The following is an 11,212-nucleotide window of genomic DNA, read 5'->3' as shown; positions in this document are numbered from 1 at the left end:
TTGAAGTTTTGCGCAATAAAGGAGTTTTAAATAAAGTAAGTTAATGGTACTGGCGAAGATTCAATTCAAAACAATTTACTCACTTCGGCCACTGAACCTCCGTTAACTTTAGCGTTTTGAAACCAGCGTGTAAAGAGATTTAAGGAGTACGTTCACACGACAGAGTCCTCTCTACATTTGGTTCAAGGATAACAAAAAAGGCAGCTTCATTTCCTCACCAAACAGCAATTAAACTTTTGAATCTACGCTTTGTTTTCAACACTATAGTTTCTTTGTCTTACATACGCACGGATGACTGGGTGGCCTCGATTCCGTGCTAAAATCGTTCCCAGGCGCGCGCAACGTCGGCCATTATGAAAAGCGTGTATTTCCTCACCAAACAGCGATTAAACTTTTGAATCTACGCTTTGTTTTCATCAGGTAGCTCGATTGGAAGGATCATAACATGAGGCCATAGTATGTATACTCTGCCGTTCATCTCAAATTGAAAGTCTCGCGATCGTGGAAGTCCTTCGCAAGCAAGCAGTTGACTTGCATTGTGTGTTAAAATTCGTTCTCTACTTAGCTTAGCTTGCGTAAATTAAGGCTGTTTTGTCTTTTCTATTAGCCCTTGATATTCGCTCTTACAAAATTTTCAGAAAATAATGCTTTGTCTTAGACAGTTATTCTAAAACCAAACAGACCTTACACCATCCAAACTTATCAAATGAAATGACGGAATGAATTGGACGAATGTCTACATCGCGCTGTTTCGTTCGCGCCCGCTGAGCATTATTCGGTTATGATTTCAAGGATATCGCTTGACACAAAATGGGAGCAATTCCTTACGAAATGCCCTTACAGAGACTGGTAAGTGTTGGTTTTTTTCCGTCTGAGTACAAAGCATTATTACCGGTAAGATACACTTAATTCGGTTTAAGTATGTTGTATCATTATTTAGTAGTGCTTGGGAAGAGCTGTTAAGCCTATCTTAACATTCAAGTTCAAGTGAGATGCATCTGGAAAGAGTGAAGCTGCAAACAAACTGCTTAAATACGCCAATGGCTGCTTAAGAGTCACTCTACCTTACCACCACGTGGGGGGCGGCACAAGGTCGGAAAAATGGACCCCTTGATATTTCGTCCAGAGATAACTTATAGTAAGCTAAGAATCGTGATATAAGTTTTAGGTTTTAGAGTTTTTACATTTTTGAGAAAATCACAGAGATGAGGTCAAATTTCATCATCAGATAATCGAACTCACGTGAAGGCGCATAACAAATAATGGTTTTCCTTAGTTTATAATTTTGTTAAGGAGGTATTGCTAAGCTGCCTTGATGGTATTTTAGACTTACAATAGTAATTCCGAATTCCTGGAGAGTAAGCGAAGAGAACCGAAATTCCTAGACTCTGAACATCAAAAATTCCATACCGTTTTCAAATATCTCAAAACATACTCGGTTTTATGCAGAATTCTTTTAAAATTAAGCTTTGGCAAGTGCAAGAGCTGCTTTTGAACGTGATATAATTTTTTTCTCAGCAAAAATTATTTCTGAGGCGGGCGGTCCCATGCAAGTTGACCCAATTTGACCTTTCGAAGAGATTTTGTTTCACCGGGAAATATAAACAATTCGACTAGCTCGTTTTCTGAGCAAACCATTGAAAAACCCTGCCATTTCCCATTAAAACTGCCCAGTAAATCTGAGATAATACTTCGATGACAGCTTACCTTCCAAATGGGTGTTTGAAGGCAAATAACTTTGATGTTCTCCACTAATTCTCCTGTGTCTTGCTGTCGTGCTCAGCCACCGGCCTTTTCATACGGCTACGGCATTTTCTAAGTGTAACCTTAAGTTTCTCCGGCTTTTGCAATATTTTTGCGGGACCTGGATCCATTTCTTACATATAGAGCCTCTTCTGGGTATCTATTGAGTTTTGTATTGAATGTTTCTAATGAAAAGAGGCAAGAAGTGAAGGATTTAATTGAACTGAAAAATAGACCTCGATCGTTGTCACGTAATCTTTACATCTAAGATCACGTGCTGCAAATACGTCCGCATGGATATTTTCGTCTTGCTTTTGCTCATTTCTTTATTTTCCTCCTTACTAGCATACAATATTTTCGTTTTGGTTTTTTTCTTTTCGTTATCACAAGCCTATTTTGAAGAGAGTTCTTTGTATGCAATACTTTGAATCGGTGTATATACACGCAACACATTTACTTTTCCCATTTTCTAGTAACTGTGCAACAAACTAGAAATCCTATCTAGTTTTAGCTTCAAATTTCAAACGTCTTGGCAGGTCCCTTGCTGATGATTTCCTAAAGCTAGATAAAAGGGAATAGTAACGTATATCTGAAAAACTTACTGGCTGCAAAGCGACTTTGTAATTTGTATTAATTATATTTACCAATTTGCCCACGGCAGGTGGACACGCAAATAGGTCCTCTTCGTGGTGCTTCTAACTTTTTAGGAATTATGTTCAACAAGATACCTTTCGATGTAGAAGTAGACGCACGCTTTTACATGATTCTTCGAAAACTGTCCCTTTGGAAACTGAAAATGATTTGCTTTTGGGTTCGCACAAGACATGTTTCTTTTCGTACGACCATAGAGCACGTAAAACTGTTTTGAGGGTTGTCATCGAGAGAGATCTAAGTCTAAAACAGATAATTACCAAATGCAAATAGGTCTATGGCAAACGCTTTGTTTACCTCTCAAAAAGTTATATAGAATTCTCAGAGTTCGAGCTGTTATGTTTTAAAATCGAACTTCTCCATTGCTTGCGCGATAAGCGAAGCTAGCACGTGGGAGGCTCCTAACTGTTTCTTAAATTCAGCAAACTTTATTACGTGGACAAACTCTACTGGATTAAAATCTTTACAACTTTACAAAGACACGTGCAGGAAAGTGAGTTTAGGTCTGTTAAAGTGTATTGTATAACTTGAGCGCTCACTTCGCCCAAAAAAAAAAAAATTGAAATCAAACATTATTTACAATTCGGCAACCCGAGTAATTACTAAATTAGGATGCACGTGTTTACTTCCGCCGAAATTGAGTCATTTACTCTGCGTCATCGGTTAAAGAATTGGAAAATGGAGAGAAATTGCTCGTTTCAGCGGCTATTTGGTGGCCAATGCGGTCAACACCCTCGAAGCACTAAAGTCCAAGATTTAGTTCCCTTGCTAACTTGTAACAAGGATATATCACCGCCACAAAAGCTCTCTTGGGCTGATGACCGGCAGCAGGGTAGCCACTGAAGTGGAACTGATTCTAGCAAGGTCTTCAATTTTCAGTTTCCCTTCCAACATTTCTCAAATAGATATTTGTCTCGCTTATCATTCTTCGCTGGGCATTGGGTGGCGAAGGGGTTTGGCGCGTTGCCAAGACCCACAACTTCTTGCCCTTTCAAAGAGTATTCATGAGCTTTCTTTGGTAAGTATACTAGCTATTTTGGGAGTCTCGCACATACTATTGATTTTATATGTACAGGACCAGAGCCTGAATTTCATTGAGTTACCACACAACTCTAATTCTGCATCGCTCTTTTAACCGCCTCCCGGTTAGCTCAATTGGTCAGAGCGCTGGACTGTTGTGCGGGAGGTCGAGGTCGATGGTTGGAGCCCCGGCCGGACCAACACTCAAGGTCTTAAAATAACTGAGGAGAATGCGCCACCTTCCTATAATATCAAGAAATGGATAGACATTCTAGTCTTCTAGGATAAGGACGAATAAACCGTAGGTCCCGTCTCCTGGATCTTGTAATTAGTTAACTTGGTCAGGCAGGGGACGTTAAAGAACCCACTCACGAGATTACTGTGGTGTGGTCTGGCCTGTTTACTGGGAATTGGGGGGGGGGGGGAATCTTTAACTAAGTTTCCTTCGATTGTTTGTAAACTGCTGATGCAGTCCGGCCAAAGTCCTCCGCAAATTGTTGTGATGCGCATTTGATCATATCCACATGTTAATTTGCGCAATATAAATTTTAAACTATTATTATTATTATTACTTAGCGACGCTATTGTTATGGTTGTTTCTAAAGATTTTCAATCATTTATGCCACGCCTTGTTTTCTATATATCAACATGGAAAAGCCTCATGAACCATGCGCAATATAACAGTTGTCGTTGCTGTTCTAGGCCGAGGAGACGACTCTTACTCGTCCTGAACACAGTACCCCAGCCAACCCAGGAGGAAGCTTCTATTTGCCACCTAGCGACGACTCCTCCTCCTCTGAGGAGATCTCCTTTGACAGCGCATGAGCTACAACAAAGCGCGAACCAAAGTCCAAGACCACTGACCCACTCAATGATTATTTGCGCACTCGAGAAATCAGTCCCATTCGTTCTCGGCTACAACGGCCTTGGGAAGAAGCGAGTGAAAGAATACGACACTATTACTTGCGGAAGGCAGGTCAAGGTCCTGTTGTGACCTACACGTCTACAAGACATAGCTCCAAGTGATAGTGGTTCTCTCTTCAAGGCAGTCTATTCCTCTGGTGTCCTACAAAGAACCTTACAATGTAACGTCTGTACGGACATCGGTTCAAGGCCTCGATTATGTTAGTGCTGCAGGTGCGGAAGAATTCGACGATCTGTGTGATGTTGTCGAAACCTTTGGAGATGTAGGACAAGGCATGGGATGGGCGAAACAGCAGAAAAATAATCTACGGGCAAGCAAACGGTATATTAAAAGCGACTTTAAGGTGGGTGTGACCCGCGCTGGGCAGATACCCCGAAACCTCTCTATGTCACTCGCCCGAAATCTTTGTCTTGTGCGTTCAAGACCGTCTGTTAACGGCAGGATAATGCCGGCTGCTACCACTGCGGAACCACTCTCATCTGTGCAGCAGCCCTTGGCCATGAAGACGGTGTCAAGATCAGGCGTCTAGATTTTTCTGATCCACAAGGAGGCAAGTCGGCATGTGATCGGAAGGTTGCGACTATAAAGTCACACATGAGGATTTATCTTAACGCTGGAAATGATATCGAGAAGTCTGAGCAGATGAGAGACGCGATACTCTCTTCTGGTAGAGTTCCTGGTGTTAACGTAGCATTGTGTGAGACTGTCCAAGTCCCAAGGGTGCTATCTTCAAATATAGAGGGTAATAGTCAGCTCAGTAATGTCGAGAACAAGGAAGAGGGGCTACTAGTTTGGAGAACGTATGGTATCGGCGATGGTAAACTCATCCCAACAGACAAACTGCATTGCCCATCCCCTTCTGAACTACCGACCCTTACCGGAGTTACTCGCTCTTACTCAAGTGCATTTACATCTGCCAAGGAGAGGCGCATAAAAGCATCAGTTCGAGATCCAGATCCACCAGTGCATATCGAAGAGGAAGATAGCAACGCGGCCATCTTCAGATGTCCTGAGGAGGGTTTTGTCAAAACATTTGTGAGATATTCATCAATGCAGCGGCTTGTAGACTGTGGAAAACACTAACGTGCTCTTGAGCGATATACTCTACTGGATAGAGCTGCTGTTGGATATACTCAAAGGCTTGAGGGGCAACGCGCAGCTGTTCCCGAGCTGGACGCAGTTGCAGTACAGCCATCTTCTCACGACATGCCACCAAAGGGTTGGGCGCTCAAGTCAAGTGCTTCCCGTAGATGAAGATTTACGCACAAGCAAAAGAATTACCTGACTGAGAAATTTCAACAAGGTGAGCGGTCAGGACGAGAAGGTGATCCGGTATCAGTTGCGCGTTCTATGATGTCTGCTGAGGACTTGCAAGGGAAACGGATATTCAGTAGTGAAGAGTTTCTGACTACATCTCAGGTCACTGGATTCTTCTCCAGACTTGCGGTAAGGAAGTCTCTGTTTAACGATGACGACCTTGAAGAGGAAATTGAATGTGCTACCCAGGAGGCAACTATCAAAGAATTGACTAATGAGGTTTCTCGGGAACTTTTGCAAGGACGCCCCATCGTGTGGTAAATATAATCTATGCGAAATAACCTCAGGAGGGAACTCACCACGATCAAGTTATCGGTTGCAAAACTAAAAGACATTTGCGCCGGACTTGATATTGCTGTTGAAGTAGCTATCAAACGTAAACAACCCTATGCAGACAAAATTGAGGAGTACTGTCAAAAATTTCGATGCAAAGCGAATAAGTAAAGCCCCAAGTTAGCACAGGGGTGGGGTAGGGGGATGAGAGGAGGGTAATCATAGGGATACGTTCTTCACTATCACGAACCAAATACCAGGCCAAACCCTAACCTAAGCATACGTCATTCGTGGGAGCACCGTCATGTGGACTTTCTTCATAAAATCCATGTCATTAAGATGCTGCAGGGAATTTCTATAAGTTTGCGCTCAGGAGGAAATTCGTTTTCCGGCTTGCGCTCGCGCATTTCAGTTTTCAAAATCTTCCAGTCCCACTCCCCCCCCCCCCCCAACCCCCTTTAGTAAAAAAATGGATTGGACCGTCGTTTACCCCAAATACGTTTTGTTTCCACTCACTTTAAATTGAAAGTTAGCACAAAGGTGGGTTAGGGGACTAGGGGGAGTGAATAGGGTGTGGTTACGAATTCTAAGCTATTTTCCACTAGCCACTGAGCTGAGCAATAGCTGAGTGCGCTAAGGAGAAAAACGGGAAGTTGTCCCGTTTTAACTTGAAAGAAAAACGTATTTTGAGCGAAAGCAGTTAAGTGAATTATTGTTTAGATATTTGGAAAAGACATGAAAAAAACATGTATGGTCGCTTGGTCAAGTCTGGCAACGCGGAACGATTCTATACTTCCTTCTACTCTGCAGTAGTCTCAAATGCAGTAATTTATTTTGAGGGGTTGTCTAGGGATGCAGCGACATTGCTATCTACCAAAGTGGCAGATTTTATATTGGCTGGCAGCAAGGAGAAAGCCAAAGACTCTAGTATTTGTACTTGTGCACCATTAACTAAACTCTCAGCTGAAGAAGAAGCTGGACTACAGTACATGGGAGGATATGTTCTACATAAACCTCATGACAAACTGGCAAATAGTTAAAAAATCACCGAAATTGAGCAAGCAATCTCAATTCTTAAGGCTGGAAAGTCAGATGACTAGGCTGTTTCAGATAGCCAGAGGCTAACTTCATCTTTAAATCGTGGAGGCTCATGGACAATAACAAAGAATACCCAAACAATTTTTGAAAGAGCTGAGCACTATTTTAGGGATATAACTTCAAAGGCTGACATAAGAAAGCTTGATTGTACTGACATTATATCAAGATCTACCCATGACATAGATGTAGTCTCTGCATATCATTTAATTTTGTCTGATGCTGAACTTACAGCAGAAAGCACTCTTGCCAAAGATGTACTACATAACATCATTCAACTGTATGTAAGAGTCCGCTCCTTTTCTTTCGCAAAGGATATCATACAGAAGCATAAGGTACAAGCAAAGCAGTTGAAATCCAAAGCGCTACGTAAGGAAATAAGCAGAGCTTGTAAAGAATCTGAAAATGACAGGCAGTCCTAGTCCAATATAAATTTTAATGACTTTTCACCATATTGCTAAAATTGTATTGATTGACTCAGAGGATTTTAATGAGCATTAAAAGTTACCTGGCTTATATTTTTCCCAAGAAACATTGTTATTGATGTTATACAAAATTAACATTTTATCATTACATTTAAAAGCTGTTACTGACTATGCATGAAACCCATGTTCCTCATCTCTCTGGAATCGAATAAATACTTGTCACGGTTTATAATTACTTTCAGCTAATTGAAATGGTAACAAGTATAGTTTAGCTAATACAATAGAGTGAGCACAAAAATCATCCATCAAATATAGTCATTGGACTAAGACTTATCTCTTGATCTTCTCCTGGTACCATTTGATTGATATTTTACTCGAATACTTACTTACACGTTTCGATATCCTTTGGATCGAAATGCTTCTCACATGTAAATAAATTTCCTTTATCGAATTGACTTTGGAAATCTTTGTCGATAATTCTTGGTTTGGCCAGCGGATTTAGCCACTCTTTGCGCCATTTTTCATACTCGGCATTTCGCAGCGGGGGCAACTTAAATATGCCGATTCCTTTCGTTCTACGACATGTACCGCAACCAAACACGGCACAGTTGTCGCCAGGCATTGTAATTTCGAGTTTAGATACTTAAATAAACTGTCCCGGTGGACAGAACTACATCATGACGCTTTAGAAACAGGTCAAACCACGTACACAAGTCTTCTAGCTCCCCGCCATCTTGAATGTGTGTGCACGGTCACGCTTGGTTGGCTTCGATAAACTCGAACAATAACCTAGCTCTCTGATGTATGCCGGCCTTCATAACCAGTCCCCTCTATTAACTATGCTTTACACAACTGATAATTCTTTGTTAACCTTACTACAAATAGATGAGATATGCTTGTCAAAACTGAGTTTAGAATCTATATTAACTCCTAAAAGGTCAACATCATCACACTTCTTTATTTGTTGTCCAGCAATATTGAAAGAAAAGTCCTGCTCAGTTCTAGCTAACACTAACAGTTGAAATTTGCTAGGATTAGCCATCAAGCCATTCTTGCTGAGCCACTGTATTGCCTCCTTTAACTCGTGGAGTAGACTGGCATAAAATGCTGCATGATCACTGTCCGTGCCATCAGCTGCTGATCGTCAGCATATGCATCGAGGCTCACACGCGAAATAAAGTATGATAAGTCATTGAGAAAGATGTTGAAGCACAGCGGTCCAAGGACACTACCCTGAGGCATACCTCGTAGATTTAACTCCCAGCAGGACAATTCATCACCATCCTTCACCCTCTGAAATTTCCCTGTAAGATAGTTCTATAAAAACGCACAGCTATAGTTGTTTAAACCATATGCAGCGAGTGGGGAAGACTATCAAATGCCTTCGATACATCCACTGCAACCACAGCAACAAGTATTTCATCATCAAGACTCTTCTTCCAATCCTCCACAAGGCGCAACAGTGTTGTGTGACAGCTATGATGTTTTCGGTAAGCTGACAAAAAATTCGATAGAATGCCTTGAAAGTGTAACGTCAACAGCGATGCAAGAATCTTCTCAGACATTGTTCATAGCCAGTAGAACCGTCACCGGTCGACATAAGGTCTTATCAGTCTCACTGTCTGAGCCTTTAGGAATTGGTGTGATCTGTCCCCTTTTCCATGCTGCCGGATACGTGAACTGGACAATGGCAGCATTGAAAATAACACAAGGCGGTTCAACAATACTCTCAGCCGATAGCTTTAATAATCTGGGCGCAATGTTATCATAACCGTGTGACTTGCTGAAATTAATATCTAGTAATAATTGCTTGACGCAGGTAGAATTCACAGGTGAAAACGAAAAACAAGAACTGATTTTACCATTGATAGCCGTTACACTCGGATGGGCCCCAAAATCTGTACCGTAAACCTCACCACTTGGAGCCTCTATGTGATTCGCAATGTTAATGAAGTAGTCATTGAAAGTGTTTGCAATACGTGATCTATCAGTAACTATTTCATCACCTTCTTTAAAGTGCCCCTGAGATCAAAATTTTCTTACATCATTTTTTTCCATTTTCGTGTTCAGTGTGTCTCCTTCACCTACTCTGCCAAATTTCAGTTTAGACTGAGCACCAGAAATATCTTTTTTCTGGCCGTTAAATTCACGATTTCGCGTCCGCCATTATTTGATCATGTTCCGGAAGTTGATCGCAAGACTCAGAGGAAGTGACGTCAAACGCTCAACGCGAAAATCTCAAATGGCAAAATGTCAAGCAAACATAACAGAGTGCTTTACTGTATTCTTACAAAAACTGAACAAAAATGAATGGGCATCAATGCTTAATCAAAGCTGAAGTAATCGTGCAGACTCTGCTGCAGGTATTTCTCTGCATCGGAGCCTTGCAAATAGTTCAGAGCGGGAAAAACGGATGCGATTTGTGCGACCTCGCCGAGTAAACTTCAATCCTACAGAAATATTTGTGATCTACTCCGAACACTTCTCGGAGGACTCTTTCGAGAGATCTGTGTACTTTGAAGGACCTAGGCGAAGAATTCTGTCGGGCTCAGTGCCTACCGTTCAAGAAGAGAAGGGACAAGAAAAACCGTCCTCAGTGCGATCTCGAGGCCGGAAAGCGAAGTCTATGAACCTCCACGGATTTTGTCACCTTTACATATGAGCTGATCAATATCCACCTTTAACAACTCTCTGGCAAAATGCCTTACACAAAGGAAAGTACTCGGTGAACATTGTAAATAAGAATGATAAAATAGCCGAATTGAGGATTGAGATTTCTAACCTCAAAGAGCTCACTTTTATACAAAAGAGATGATAATTGTGTGCTTTGATTCTAAAAAAAGCTGGCTTTAATATCAGCGAAAGCAGATCAAACAGCTTCAGACACAGAGCGTAGAAACACTTTAAAATGTAGGCTTGCAGCCAAAAAACCGAGAAAATGAAAATTTCCCTAAAAACCTGTCAAACTATCAACCATCTGACAACCCAGTCAGCTTGCTATCAAAGGGTCTCAAATTCATCCCAACGCCCGTGACAAACGAATTTAAAATCAGGCCAACTTTTGCGAGATTTATTCGCAAGACAAATGCGCCTCCGTTACACCTTTCACAGACAAAACAAAGAACCACTTATCTTTCGTATCAAACTGAATGCCACCGGTTCAGTCTTCTGTCGCCCTTCAGAGCTACTTGGAAAATTGTCATAACGCTACTTGGAGATGTACTTTGTAACGCAATGAGGTCACGGCTCTAAAAGAGTTGAAACAAACTCTGCTTTAAACCTCACCGAAGCAACACAACAATAGTCATCATGAATAAGACAGAAAAAACAAAAGAGGCCAAAGTGCAACTCAACAGCAGAGTTCACTTCAAACCTCTAAAAGCACCGATAGTAAAAAGCACGTAGGAAAGGGTTAATGAGATCATTGACCATATCGGGGAAAACACATTGATGGCTTAGAAATGACGTTCACAAACTCCCAGTATTTGCCTTCGGATACAAAATTAGCCTATTTTTACTAAGCACGCGATCATTTCTTACAAAAAAGGAAAATTCCTTACGACAACCAAAAATACAGTTCGAAGCCGATAAAGCGATGCGACCACTAAAGCCACACGGGGAATTCGTTCCGTTCTTTGTTTATCTTTATTCGCAGGGCAAAATTTCATTGTTTGTCGGCGCAAAACTATCCACAAAAGCTTCAGGCACAATTCATCGTCTGAAAAAGTCAACATTTCCCGACTGACAACGAAACAGTTCTCAA

General features: G+C 41.5%; 1 non-coding gene across 1 annotated transcript; it reads left to right on the top strand.

The window, feature by feature from the left end:
* The first annotated feature begins 6,674 nt into the window (after positions 1-6,674).
* On the top strand, positions 6,675-7,542 carry LOC111325989 (uncharacterized). Its single transcript, XR_015996442.1, has one exon. It is a non-coding gene; the product is annotated as an uncharacterized LOC111325989 (transcript).
* Positions 7,543-11,212: the final 3,670 nt, after the last annotated feature.

Source organism: Stylophora pistillata, chromosome 2 (genome assembly GCF_964205215.1).
Source record: "Stylophora pistillata chromosome 2, jaStyPist1.2, whole genome shotgun sequence".
Classification (NCBI taxonomy): Eukaryota; Metazoa; Cnidaria; class Anthozoa; order Scleractinia; family Pocilloporidae; genus Stylophora; species Stylophora pistillata.
This window is presented reverse-complemented; position numbering and strand designations above follow the sequence as displayed.